Source organism: Pteropus alecto, unplaced genomic scaffold, assembly GCF_000325575.1.
Source record: "Pteropus alecto unplaced genomic scaffold, ASM32557v1 scaffold88, whole genome shotgun sequence".
Taxonomy (NCBI): Eukaryota; Metazoa; Chordata; class Mammalia; order Chiroptera; family Pteropodidae; genus Pteropus; species Pteropus alecto.
In genome coordinates this window covers 19,644,500-19,659,131 of record NW_006494611.1, presented here as the reverse complement: position 1 = coordinate 19,659,131, position 14,632 = coordinate 19,644,500, and the positions used below count along the sequence as shown (strand labels likewise).

General features: G+C 33.9%; 1 protein-coding gene and 1 pseudogene across 2 annotated transcripts in view; one reads left to right on the top strand and one right to left on the bottom strand.

Annotated features, from left to right (window-relative positions):
• Positions 1–14,632, bottom strand: part of PRKG1 (protein kinase cGMP-dependent 1) — a 1,107,428-nt gene that overhangs the window by 376,149 nt on the left and 716,647 nt on the right. The window lies entirely within an intron of this gene.
• On the top strand, positions 3,678–3,796 carry LOC112474282 (annotated as a pseudogene).

The following is a 14,632-nucleotide window of genomic DNA, read 5'->3' as shown; positions in this document are numbered from 1 at the left end:
AGTAAACCAGTTTTCAGACTTTCTGAGAGAAGTCCATAATAATGAAGTGGGCAAATGTGAACAACTGATGCAATGAATTTTCTTTCGCTACAGTAGTCTGACATTTAAAAGTTTACGTAAAAGCAGAGTTAGGTGAATTAAAAGTGAAGCACATTATTAGGGAGATTAAACAAACCTAAATACGTTAAATCAACTAATAACCATTAGCAGAGTCTGTGCTAGAGACCAGGCATTGTATTATGGAGACAAAATAATAAATTCTGCCCCCAAGGAATTCACAGCCTAGTGGGAAAATCAATACACAAATGCCAGGACATTGCAGCAAATGATATTAGAGAAATTCATATGGGTTCTGAGCTCGTGGAGGACAGGACTCTAGTCTCAGAGCTGTAGGGTTGCGGGACAGGGAGTACTTCCCTAGGTAGATGAAGAACCAGAGAGCACTGGCTCAATAGAGAGGGAGTAAGTCTCTACAGCAGGATGAGGGCAAAGCTCCAGAGGAAAAGTAAGAAGTATGTGCTTTTGGAGAAATAAAGTTTATGGCAGGAATAAAAAAAATCTGTGGTAACAAACAGCAAGAGATGATGATAGAAAGGTAAATAGCTTTAGAACATAAAAGGCCTCAAACCAATAAAATGCTGTTCATATTTCCACTCATATTCCTCAATGCCTGACAAAACATGTTATTTAATCACTTTACCATATTCAAAAGACTTGAGAAGTTTGTTCTAAATGTTTTATTTAGGACTTGGTAAAACCTATTAACTTTCATCTCAAAGCAAGCTCTACCCTCACAGCAAAGCATTTCTGTAGACCTCACTTTGACAATCTTTATATTTGAATTGTGCTGTACAATCATGTTAACTGAAGAAAAAAAATAACCTACTTCTTCCCTTTCAGTATGGTTAGGCATAAAATCTCAGCAGCAGAAAAGTAAAAAAAATCTCATTTTTTCAGTTTTCAGTAGCTTAATATATATGGTTTTCAAATTAAAAAAAAAAAAAATCACATCATTCCCCAAATATATTCAATGACTACAGGAACCACAAATTACCTATAATTGTGGTTTCAGATCACCTGAAAATACTGTATCCACCTCACAAACAAAATTATGCTAAAACAGTCAAAGAAATGCTCTGTGCATCCCCCCAGCACTACCCTCTGGTGTGCATTAACTAGTATAAGCAGCAGTATGGTAAGGTGGAAAAGACATAAGCTTTGAGTTAACGACTGTATTTAGATGCAGCTCTGCCACCTACAACTGTGTGACCTTGGAAACAACTTAATCTCTCTGAGACTCAATTTCTTCATCTATAAAGTGGGAATAATAAATACCTATCAGGGTTCCTATAAAAATTAGAGTGTCACAACTAGCTATGTGATAAGCTTGGCAAGCCATGGGAACTCAACAGAGGGTAGTTACGATTAATAGACACTCAGTGCCTATTTCTGCCGACGTTCTTCAAACCTCTAGCTATTAAGAACCAATGAACTTCTAGGCCACTCAGTAACTCCACTCTTCATGTTCAATTCACAAAACACCTTCCTAAAAGGCCCCTCCTTGTCAGCTCCGATTGTCACCTGTCATTTCTTGTTTTTGAGTGCATGGCTCAGCAAGTCAGGTCCCCCTGGCTGGGGCAGATTTGTTGCCAGTCATAACTAATACATTGCATTCCATGTTTATCCTTCGGGTGACAATCCAGGCCTCTGAGCTCTCGTCCTTAAAAAGACAATCATAATATAATTTAAATAGAATGGGGAAGAAAAACATTGCTTATAACCTCTCAAAATCTCTATTTTCAAATAAAGTTAAAATACTGATTATCTTTCCTCTTTTTTTTCCCCTTTGAACACAAAGATTCTAACCTACACTAATGCCAAAGAGCAAAACCAATTTCATTTGAAATGAAATAAATGCTGTATCTAGACACAGCCTCACTCTTTCAAGAGCTTATTCATGTTTTATTAAATGGGTTGTCAACTTGCTTGAAGTGGCATCGGGTGAGATGGAAATGCCTAACTTCAAACCTCACGATCCTGGCAAGGTCTGGAAATACTCTTCCCTTTTAAGATGACATTTTCTTCCACTAGAAAACCTATATTTCAGTAAAAGAGTTTACACGTTCTACAGCATAGCCAAGTAGAAAGGGCATAGGGTTTGAAGTCACATAAACATGGGCTCAATCCCAGCCCTGCTATTTACTAGTTTTGTGAACATAGACGAGCGCTGTAAGTCACTATTTGCTCATGGGCAGAAAGAGCAAATCACTATCTGTATATTGCACTGGGCTTTGTGGAAAAGAGGTCAGCAAGCAAGGGCCTGCCACCTGATTTTTTACCTCCAAGAGTTAAGAATGGTTTGTACATTTTTAAATGGTTGGGGAAAAAAAGAAGTTTGTTTTATTTTTGGTTATAGAAGTACCTAAATAGTATTTCTGATTTTGTTTCTTGGCCCAAAAAGCCTAAAATATTAATGATCTGGCTCTTTATAGAAAATGTTTGCTGATCTTTAGTTTCAATGATTAAGTCGACTGGGAATCTTATGTATATATTTTATGCACTTGGCATATCGAGGTGCTTAATAAACATCAGTTCTCCTCTGAGGGAGCAACTGTGGCTTTGTGCAATAAGCACTAATTTAAAACAACATCTTTTAAATGCTTAACAGTTTCCATCAACTTTCCATCTTAACAGTTTCCATAAACTTTGTGGTATTGAAAGATTTCTCAATGTCTCTGAAGGATCAGTTTACTTCTCTTCAAAATGACAATACCAGTACTTATTTTTATGCAAATTTTTCTAAAAAAAGAAAATACTTTGACCTTTAAATGACACAGGTTTGAACTGCACAGGTTCATTCAGATATGGGTGTTTTTTTCCAATAAATATGGTAAATATATTTTCTTTTTTGTGATTTTCTTGAATGTGTTTTCTTTTCTCTAGCTTACTTAATTGTGAAAATATAGTATATATTACATATACAAAATATGTGTTAATAGACTATGTTATTAGTAAAACTTTCAGTCAACAGTAGGCTATCAGTAGTTCAGTTTTGAGAGAGTCAAAAGTTATACAGGGATTTTGATCTGTGCAAAAGTTCAGTGTCCTTGACCCCTGCATGGGTCAAGGGTCAACTGTAGTTAATTATTTCAAAATAAATGAAAAATTCCTGATGTATTCATCTATTTTACAGAAAGTAACTATAAGTTTACTATAGGAAATATATATACATATATATATATATTATATATATATATATGTATAAGCTTTTCATACACACACACACACACGGAAAATTAAGTCACCCATTATCCTACCATCTAGAGAGAATTCCCGCTGATATAAATTCTAATATTGTCTTTCATTTATTCTTATATTTTCTCTAAGATTTCTACTTTGTACTCAGCTATACTTGCAACTAGGCAAACTAAATTCCAGCCAATTCTAAGTATTTATATTTTTCCATATGGAATTTTGAGGAAGTCTCTTTTAAGACCAGAGAGTGGGCCCCCATTCAATTTTCCTCTTCCATCCTACTGACTACAACACAGAGATGAGAGGTAAACTAGACTAGCCATTTTGTACTAATGAGAAAAAGGCACCCTAGAAATGCAGAGAACTCTAGGGATGATATAGCAATGGCTAGGAGTAACTTGGGACCTTGAAAAATTTATGGAGTCTATGGCCATGCCACCCTGAACAAGCCCGATCCTGTCTGATCTCAGAAGCTAAGCAGAGTTGGGCCTGGTTAGTACTTGGATGGGACACCACCTAGGAAGACCAGGTGCTATAGGCGTAAAAAATAAAAAAAATAAGGGATTGTAAACCGACAAAGTCCTTGCAATCTGTGAGACCAACCAAGGGCTGCCTTGCCTAAAAAAAAAAAAAGTTTATGGAGACACCATACCAGCTCTAGATGGCCTTCCTACCCTCAGGCTTCTTTAATCTTTTTGTTTGTTTGTTTGTTCTCCTATTATATGCAGACATTCTCACCTTCCCTCATATATACTCTCTTGGTGGGTAGAAGAAAGATGGTTTAAAATAGACCAAAATGTTACCAGTGAGTTTTCCTGGGTGGTAGGGTTAAAGTATATTTTACTTTATCATTTATGCCTACTTGTAATTTCTATATTTTCTGCCATGTATATATATTGAGTTTGCTATCAGAAAAACATTTTTTTTAAGTATCACATTAAAATCTCCTGGTCTTAGGGTTAAAAAATGAAAATACTCTGGATTTCACAGAATACATAATACCTAAAAATCAGCCCTTATTCCTCTTAAATATCCCTAAGAACAGAAGGAATTGGCACATGTCAACCTGAACTAAGTTCTACCAATGATGTTCATTTTGACAATTAATATACTGTTGGGAGAAGATACAGCAGTATGGAAAAAAACCCTCATCTAGAAATAGTTTTGGATGCTATACAAGGTAGTTAATGAAATTAGGAAAAAAAGGCAGAAAAATTTAACATAGATTTAGTAATTATTCCTTGGGATATTATTATCTCATGGTTGAAAGTGTTGAATGTTATTCCAAAAGCTTTTTAAAGTCACTTTAAAAACAATTTAATAAATGATTACACTGTTGAGATCACAATTATATTGCAACAGAACTAAAAAAAAATAAGTAATTCAACTTTCTAATATTAATAAATGTGCATAGCCTGGGATAAAATTTTAAGATAGAGCATTACATATGATTAAAGAAAGTATAGTATTTTTAACATCTAATTAAGTGTCAGATGGCTCTAAATGTAGCTCTAGTGAAGACATAGCTGATCAGTAGATGCAGATCACAATAAATATTCACTATCGAAGAGTGAACATAATGTGAAGGATCGGAGGAGTAACGAAATAGATTTAGGTAGAAGAGAGGTTATTTTTTAGGAGCGTGGAAATTTGAAAAAAAAAAAAGCTGATTTAAAAAGAGGTTTTTTTTTATGGGGGGGGGAAATTGAAAAAAAAAAAAAGTTGATTAAAAAAAAAAAAAAAAAAAAAACCTCAAGGAACTATAAAAGGAGTAGAAAATCATAGCTTGACTGGCCATAATAAAAGTCATCAGATCCACTGTGGTGAACATCCCCAGATCCCTACTCTCCCTGGAAATCTTTTCACACTTTCCCAAAGTGGTCATCATGTCATCGTAGGTATTAAAGAATATAATAGATATTACCACAATGGAAGTGGACCTGGGAAAGCCGTGTTTATCAACATTATGAGGATTTTTACTGTGATATCTTGAACAGTGATTATAAGTTTGAAAAATTTGTGTGGCTCTGTGCAACCTGCTTTCCTGTACTTGCTGGAGCAAAGCAAAAGTAAAGCTGACCTAACACATCATTTCATCCAATGTTTTATTACAAAATAGTCCAAAACAGGCCAAAAAGCTGAACTAGGATAATGAGCATCTACATACCCACAAGCTAGATTCAATGATTGTTATTATTTTAGTTTTCTATCCACATGTCTAAGTATACGTTTCCTGTGTATGTCTGTATATAATTAAAAAATTACAGATATCACAATACACCTAAATCAAATCTGTATCTTCTAAAAATGTGTACATTTTACATAACCACATCAATGCCTAAGAATATTAATAATTACTATTTAATATCACTTAGTATCAATTTCATATTCAAACTTTCCTGACTCTCTATTTTATCTATGTATAGATAAAATAAGTTTTATCTACATATTTTTTATGTAACTGGAACAGACCAGGCTTTATGCAGTTGTGGTCAGTAGCCTCTAAGATAGCCCCCAATGGTGTCAATCTCCTGCTCTTCATGTTCTTATGTAATTCTGCCACTTTAGCACTCTCATGTAAGCTGGACCTACTGAAATGTTTCTAAAGACAAGAGTATAGTAACAGTGAAAGGATGTCGCTTTTGAGATTAAGTTATAAAAAGACTATGGATTTCATTTTGGACATTCTCTACTCTTTCTTGAATCATCCTGAAAGAAACCAGCTGCCAAGTTGTGAGGGAGTCCTGTGGAAATGCCCACACAGCAAAGAGATGACACCTGTCAACAGCCACATGAATGAGCTTGACAACTGTTCCTCAAACTCTCCCTCCCCCAGATGAGCCTTCAGATGAGATTACAACCTAATCAACAGCTTGATTGCAGCCCCATTAGAGACCTTTAGCCAGAGGCACGTAGCCAAGCCATTCCCAAATTTCTCACCCACGGAAACCATGAGATGATAAATGTTTGTTGTTTTAAACCACTGAGTTTGGGTGTAATTATTATACTTCAATAAATAACTAATACAAGTTTAATTTGGTTATTATGTCTCTTTAGTTTCTTTAATCTTGAACAGTCCCCTGAATACTTTTCCCATTATATTCATGTTTTAAAGAGACCAGGACAGTTTTCTTATTGAATGACCACATTTTCATATGTCTGTTTGTCTACTTGGTTCATTGTAGCATCATTCAAATTGTTCCTATATCCCTGTGCTTCCTATAAACTGAAAGTTATGTTGAAAGGTTTTATTAGATTGAAGTTTAACATTATTAGCAAGAACCCTTCACAGACGATGCTGTGTACTTCATATTGCATTGCCTCAAGAGCTGTAAACTGTCAGATTGTCCTACTGCTAGTGATGCTAATTTTAATACTTTATATAAAGTTGTGACCATCTTTGCTATTGTAAAGGCTCCTTCTTCCCTTGCAATTAGCAAGTAATTTCCTAACACACCTTTGACTTTTGTGCACTGTCTTTACTCAGTAATGAAGGAATAACTCCATCTGTCTTGAAGACAAACCCCAGCACCAGTGAATCAGTCAAATGTCTTCTTCGTCAAGAAGTTATAAACAGTATAAAAGGTTTCCGATATTTTCACATATAGAATATAAAATATATTTATCTATTGAAGAACAATAACTCTTCCTATGATATGTGAAGATCAATAGAGTAAAGGTTTTGGCAATCTAAGCTTCTAAACTGCTTTGCAAATTTGAGCTCCTTTGACAACTCACTGACATTTATTCTACCTACAGATATTAAACATGCACATAGAAAACATTTTCAGTATGAGTAAAAATAATAAGTCATCACTTATTTTTCCAATAAGTCAAATATATATTCTCTATATGAGGAAAAACAGTTGCCATAGTCTCAAAATCTGACATAACCATCATTTTACCAGCTCTTATTATCACCCACAAAAAGTCTCTCAGGTACCCAAAGAAAACCTGTGATTCTTAGGGTAGCTCCTTGTTTGATTAGATGTCATAGTTTGATTTCAAACTTTCTTAACTCTTCCAAAAATTAAAAAATATAAAATTCGATGTTTAAAAACATATGGAATTCATCTGAGAATCAACTTCTTATTCCATAGTATGGCACTTTCTCAGAATAAGGAAGTGATCAATTTTAGCTTTTGAACACAATTACTTACATATAATCCCCACAATCTCCCTTTATGTGTAAAAATGGGGTCTTTAATTTCAGTCCTCTAGAAATAGTAATCATTGTAGTTCAATGATGAAATGCATACAAGCCATATGTTAATAAGTCCAAGTTGTAGAATTTGGTGAATCATTACCTCCAGCACGTAAAAGTAAAAAACATAGTATTATCTTTTCTCTGCTGAAGGATACTCAAATAAGATGATCATATGTTTCATAGACCCATTTCAGTGTACCAAGTCCTTCCTTAAGCAAGTTATTACTGATGGTTAGCTATGATTGTTGTTCAGAAAGGTTAGATATTACATTCGGTTTAATCTTTATGAATGAAAGTTAGCTAAAATACTGCAGAAAAAATAATATTTAATTTTGCAAGTCTTCCTCATAATTTTTATTTGTATGATGATCCTGTCATTTAGTGAGTGTATATGAAAATGACTATAGGATCAAGGAAATTAAATAATTGGGACAAATATCCTAAAGCTGAAATAAATTTTAAAAAAGGCTTTTGGTATTTTGCTTTGCCCTGAATATTTAGAAAACTGCTTTGTTGATATAGCCTTAATACTTATAAACAAGTTAAAATAATTCATCAGTCATCTCTGAAAAAAGTAATTATTTCCCTTAGTGTTAATGGACTGTACAATATAGAGTCTGTTTCTCAGTGCCACCGTTGTTTATTTCTTCCTCAGGGGAAACTAAACTAAACTTGGTACTGCAAGTTTGTTCAATTAATCTTTTTTTGCAGGCAATACAAAGTGAAATTCTTTCTCCCCCTGTCCCTTTTGCTATATTTTAATAATGAAAGTGAGTTCTCAAATAATCCAATTTCTTTCTTTTTGATGATTAACGAGTAGAGAGTACAAAGAGAAACTTTCCTTTCTTCCTTTGTTCTCTTCCTGGGAAGCAAGCACTTTGGTTCTCTCGGTTCCATCTTTCTGGAAGAAATGCCTTTCCCAGTGACACAGAAGCCACCCATCGACAGGACTCATTTATCCTAAGTGGCAACTCCATTTTTCCAAATGAGAAAGGCCTAGCAGTTCATCCAGCTCATGTGAGCATTTAATGGGTCTCCACTTTGGCCATTCTGTAGGCCTAAGTATTTAAGAAAACTACTAAAATAGAGTTTTTGCTGTCAGCTTACCTTCATCAGCACTTCCACAAATGCCTGCAAGACTAGCTACATTTAATTGAAAGGTTCTTGGTTCCCAAAGGAAGAAGTGAATTGATTTTCTTTCTTTTGACATATTTTATTAAAACAGAATCTTAAGAATTTACACAAGGGGTGAAGTCCAGGGAAAGTTATATTGGTTTATTGTAGCAAGGTATCAGTCTCTTTTGTTAGAGTTTTTAAAAGCTGCATTTAGAGTAGTGTACTATGGGACTATCCTCGTGTTCGGCCTAAATTGTACTATCTTATCTACAACAGCACAGGCATTTTATTAAATGCGCCACTGCAATCTAATCCATGATGTCTATTGCATTTTCTCCATCTACTATCCAGGTAAACGCAACCAAGAAAGAGATGATGAGACAGAGAATTTATGATGGCTCCTAAAAACACCACTGCCCCTGGTTATCAGCTCTGTACTACACTATTATAGAACTGTACCCCTGAAAGAACATAAAGTTTACCATCTTGTGTTTATGGAACCTATCTGCTTCCTCTTCTCCTATTTCTCGTCCTTTATCCAATTGCTGAGATACCACCCCAAAAATATCAAATTTAGGGCCTTCAATCTTGATATTTCAGAGATGCGATGGTTTTGAGCCTTGATAACTAACCTCGCCACCTTTGTCTCCTGTTTTCTCCACGTGCCAATTCTTGCTGCATATTCCTGCTAGATTAATTTTAGAAATGCATAGCTAAAATCATGACACCCTCTCAAAAACTTTCAAGTTTTCCCACCATCTACCAAATTAAGATCGGATTACTCACTTTGGAATTTCCAGGGGAAATGTTAAAGTAGAAATTGGTAGGCTGGGGGTGGAGAGAAATGTATCAGGCAGCCATTACAGACAGGAAAGAATGGCAGAGCAGACCACGGGCGATGCTCTCTAAAGACATCATTAACTGACCGAATTTTCCACTTTTGTTCTTTTGCTTAAGCTGTCTCTTTGCCTAGAATGCTCTTATCTCAGTTCCTAACTATGAAAATTCAATGTTAACTTCTATTGGTTATCCTGTTCGGTTAGAACACCTACTGCACTTTGTTTTCTTCTCAAAACATTTGTTTCATTCTTATAAAGTGATATTTTTGGTCTTGCCTCATTACTCCTCAAATATAAAACAGCAGAAAGGCAGGAAGAGCTTGGCAGAATCTGAATATGATAAAAATCATGCATGTGTGACTCAGTGATATTCAAAATCTAAAACTGCTTAGTTGTATTTAATTTGCCTAAATTTTACTATATACAATGTAAATATAGGTTACACTTGCAACTAGTTTTAACTACTTACAACACTGATAACTCAGACCGTGGATATAGCAATCTATTCTTAAAAATCAGAGTAATTAGGCAATCTTTTGTGGGTTGGAGTGGAAAGAAAAGACTGAAAACCATTTATATGAGGAAAAATTATGTTGACCATACAAATTAAAGCCTCAAGTATTTGAAGAAAACTCTTCTTTGTAAATGATAACTGCTACATAAATGATAATTTCAAATGTTGAACACCTTGACTTTTACAATTATGTTAGACACTAATTCATTGATATAAACATTTACATATGTATTTGATTTATGCTATGCCTATATTCAAAAGATAGGGGACAATTTAAAATACCAAAACATAAATAAAATAAGACAAAAAAAAATTAAAGTATCAAAATAAAATTTTCCAGAGAAAAAATACATAACAGGACTCCTAGCACTAAAGTTACTCCAAGTGAGTGTTAGATTTAATATTAAATTTTTCTCAACCAAGGTAATAATGGAAATGCAGTTCTTAATATCTGATTACTAAAATATTCATCAGGAGACATGATAAATGGTGTCCTAGCACTCTTAGAGGGAATTTATCACATGGATGTAAAAATTCTGGAAAATATAACAACAATTTACCTAAATACAATTCTTGTAAAAAAATATAGAAGGAATATTTAAAAGCATTTCAACATTTTTATGAAATGCTAACATAGTCCAGACATGTTACACACTCATGCCCTAACTTCCAAGACAGAATTTAGAAAACCTTAAAAAAAAAAAAAAGATAACTATCACTGAGCCCTAACCTGTGTCTCTCAAGCATCAAAATATTTCAGGAAACTTTCAACAATTTCTAGATAAAATAAATTCATGGATGAATTCTCTGACATCTGTCAGAAGTGCCAAAAGTTAATACTGTTGAATGAAGAGGTACACTCAAATTTTATATACTGGATATGAAGACAATAGAAATGACCTTCCACTGAGAGCATTTGGAAGCTCCATGGCTTATGTTAAAATTTGCTGCCTCACTTTGAAAATAACTGATAGCTTAAACTTGCTTTGTATTTGAAGATGACTCCACTGTTAGTTTCAGACTGCATGTCGTACAGAAGAAAACAGAATTTATTGCTTAATGAATTCCCATTTTTCTTCTATAAGCATGGAAATGGATCTGTCCACCAGAAAACTACCATCTGTTCAAGTTTCCAAATTAAAAATAATAATAACTTAGAAGTGCAGTGAAAAAAGAAAAGCTCACTTTTATCTAGAACATACTGCAGAACTATAAGAAACCTGTAGTTTTTGGCCTCAAAACCCTTTGCACTCCTAAAAATTATTGAGGAACCCAAAGAAATGTTGTTGACATAGGTTATACCAATCTATATTTACCATATTAGATATTAAAACTGAAAATATTTTTAAAACACAAAAACATACAAGCATATATTCCATTAGCCATTTTAGCCTGTGGAAAATTCCACTGTACTCTTGTAAAAGAATCAAAATGCAAAGAGCAAATAACAGCTTATTATCATTATGAAAATAGTTTTGACCTCATGGATAGCCCTAAAAAAATGTCAGAGATGTCCGAGATACCCATATCATACGCTGAGAATAACCAGTTTAGAAGAATCACCAATAACAGAGGAAAAATTAGCCACAAACAAAATAAACATGGAACAAAAAATGGTCTACATTCCACGCACGCACACATGCCATAAAGTCATCTACTGGAGAGACAGCACTAGCTTGATGTACAGCACAAAGGAAGACATAGGGTGCTGGCTACACTGTAATGACTCACAGTCATCAGCCCCCGAGTTCTTTTCTACATTATAATTCTAGACTAGGCAAACTTCACTCTAGATGATGTCCAAAACTGGAGCAAGAAAAACTGGTGGTACACAGAGCTCCTGAGGAAAGGCTTTTGTGCAAGAGGTATTAGTCATTGTATTTGAAGATGACTCCACTGTTAGTTTCAGACTGCATGTCGTACAGAAAGAAAACAGAATTTATTGCTTAATGAATTCCCATTTTTCTTCTATAAGCATGGAAATGGATCTGTCCACCAGAAAACTACCATCTGTTCAAGTTTCCAAATTAAAAATAATAATAACTTAGAATAAAAATAATAATAACTTAGTTATTATTAAAAATAATAATAACAGCAATTGCTAATTTTATTATGACCTGTGGGGTATATAGAGATCTTGTGTAATAAATTGTTTAAGAATCTATGGAGCTGATGAAGTAAATATTACTAATTCTTTTTAATTTACTTTTAAAAAATTCTTATTTTCTGTATGTTTTCATTCAAAAGCATACGCATTTCATATGTAAAGGCATGTATATATAGAGAGAGTGGACAGCATACTAAAAATTTTTGTTAAGGCAGTATACATTCAAAATAATACTTTATTAAAATGTTTTAACCAAATACAATTAAGAAGATTTAAAAATATTAAATGTTGGTGAGAATCTGGATCAAACCTCTTTCATATTGTTGGTAGTAGTATAAATTGGTTCGACCACTTTGGAAAATTATATGGCACTATCTATAAAAGTTAAATACATGTCTCCTCCCTGGCTCAGAAATTTTATTCCACAGTATATATTCAGGAGAAATAAAGGCAGACATTTACCAAAAGGCATGGTCAAGAATGTTTCCAGCAGCTTTATTTACAAAAACTCAAAACTGGAAAGAATCCAAATGAACACTCATAAAAATAGATAAACAAACTGTGGCATATTTATACATCGGAGTTCTACAGAGCAATAAGAAGAATGAACTATTGATACACACAGCAACAATGACTCTTCCAGACAAGGTTGAGCAAAATAAACCAGAAACAGAAGAGTACAAACTGTATGATTCCACTAATATGAAGTTGAAAAACAGGCAAAACTAATCTATGATGGTAGAACTCAGAATAATGGTTATCTCTGACAGATGAGATTAACTAAGAAAGGGCACAGGAGAGCCTCTCGAGGAACTAGAATCGTCCAATATCTTAATTTGGGTTTTGGTTACATGGTTATATAGATATATAAGCATGTATTGATCTGTACTTTTAAGATTTGTACACTTTAATGCCTTTGATATATAGCAATAAAAAAAATGTTCTAAAAAATGTTACACCCAAATTAAGAAATGTCCAACTTAATTTATTCTCCCTTTAAAAATACAGAGGATCTGTGGAAAGTTTTTTGTACACACTAAAACCCAAAGTGGAAAGTATGCTTAAAACCAACCCACAAGCTTTTCTTTTTAAAGTTGTCAGTCATTCTCACACCTCTTCAGCATCTTTCTGAGACATTGATCATTTTCCACTATCCAAGCATTATCTGATTAGCATCTACTCTGAATTCATAGCAAGTATACATAAGTAGATTGAAGTTGCATTACCCTCATTCTAATGCTCTTTCCTAATACAGCTACCCGATCCCCTTGTCTTGCAGAACTGAGCCCTTAAAACTCAAGTAGAGAAGTAAATGGTGGCATCATAAGACTTCGAAGAGGAATTTGTAAAGATTTAATATGAAATAACACAGAAAGATGTAATGTTATATTAATAACGACATTGAAATTATATACATAATGAGCACAATTAGGTAAAAGTTACACATAAACAGAAAAATACTATGTGCAGAATTTTCAAATGCTGACAGAAGGTATATTTGGAAAATGACATTACAATAAATTTCTTTCCCATTTTTTAGAATTTTTATAAATGTACTCTTTTTGTTGATGTATAACAGTTAAAATTTAGAAAACCTATAGTTAAAAAACGTTTTTGAAAATAAAGATATCACCTATGCCTTGATTTTCATGATTATGCTTTTAATTCACAATGAATATGAATTTATTCTTGAATTAAGCTCTCCCCAAGATCTTTTGTTAAAATATCTCAGTGTGGTTCGGTCGCTGATTTTATGTGAGACCTTCAGTTTCACATAAACTCCGTGTCAGTCCCTATGTGCCTGGCAGGCTATTATGACTTATTTCCATGGTTTGCATTCTGGCTCTTTCATCGACATCCCATTCCAGTTAAAAGGTCACTTACTCCTCTAGACCATATTGTCCTTTTCTGGTACCCCAAAGCACTACCTCTGTTTATTTTATTATATTCAATTTCAACTAGTTTTGGAAAGATCAAATTAACAGGGATAGGTGGCACCAACAGATGAGCCAGGTGAGACCAGGATAGGAATATAGACAGGTTGGTGAACCAAATTAGTGAGGTATACAGAAACATGGACGTAATGTAGCTTGGAGACAAAGCTAATATTGAAGGAAGGATTTATGGATGCTATGATTTCCAGAGAGCAAATAGCCAGGGCTTGAAAAAAATAAGTCAAATGTGTAGCTCAGGAAAAAAAAAAAAAATCAGAGAAAAAGAAAGCAATGTCAGCCACTGAGTCCTAAAGTACTTCAAGTATGACCTGTAATATCACTGTATAATTGTTAATTCCAAAATCTGCTGTGAATAATTCTGTCCTGAGTTTTAGAATCTAAAGGATGGATAAAGGCCAGACACTCTTCAGAAAAGAACGAGTAAAGTGCTCTGCAGTCAAAGACTACTGCAGTGGAATGAGCTAGGTCCTCTCTAAAGAGTCCTTATATGGTCCAAAGAAGGAAATTAACCTATGAGAAGGTGGAAACTTAATCTAAAAATAAGTCAATTTTATTTCTTTATTGACAATTCACAAGAACCTCTGAACGGAAACCTCTGGTATTTGGATTATTTTTTTGTTTAAGTAAATATAGTAAGTA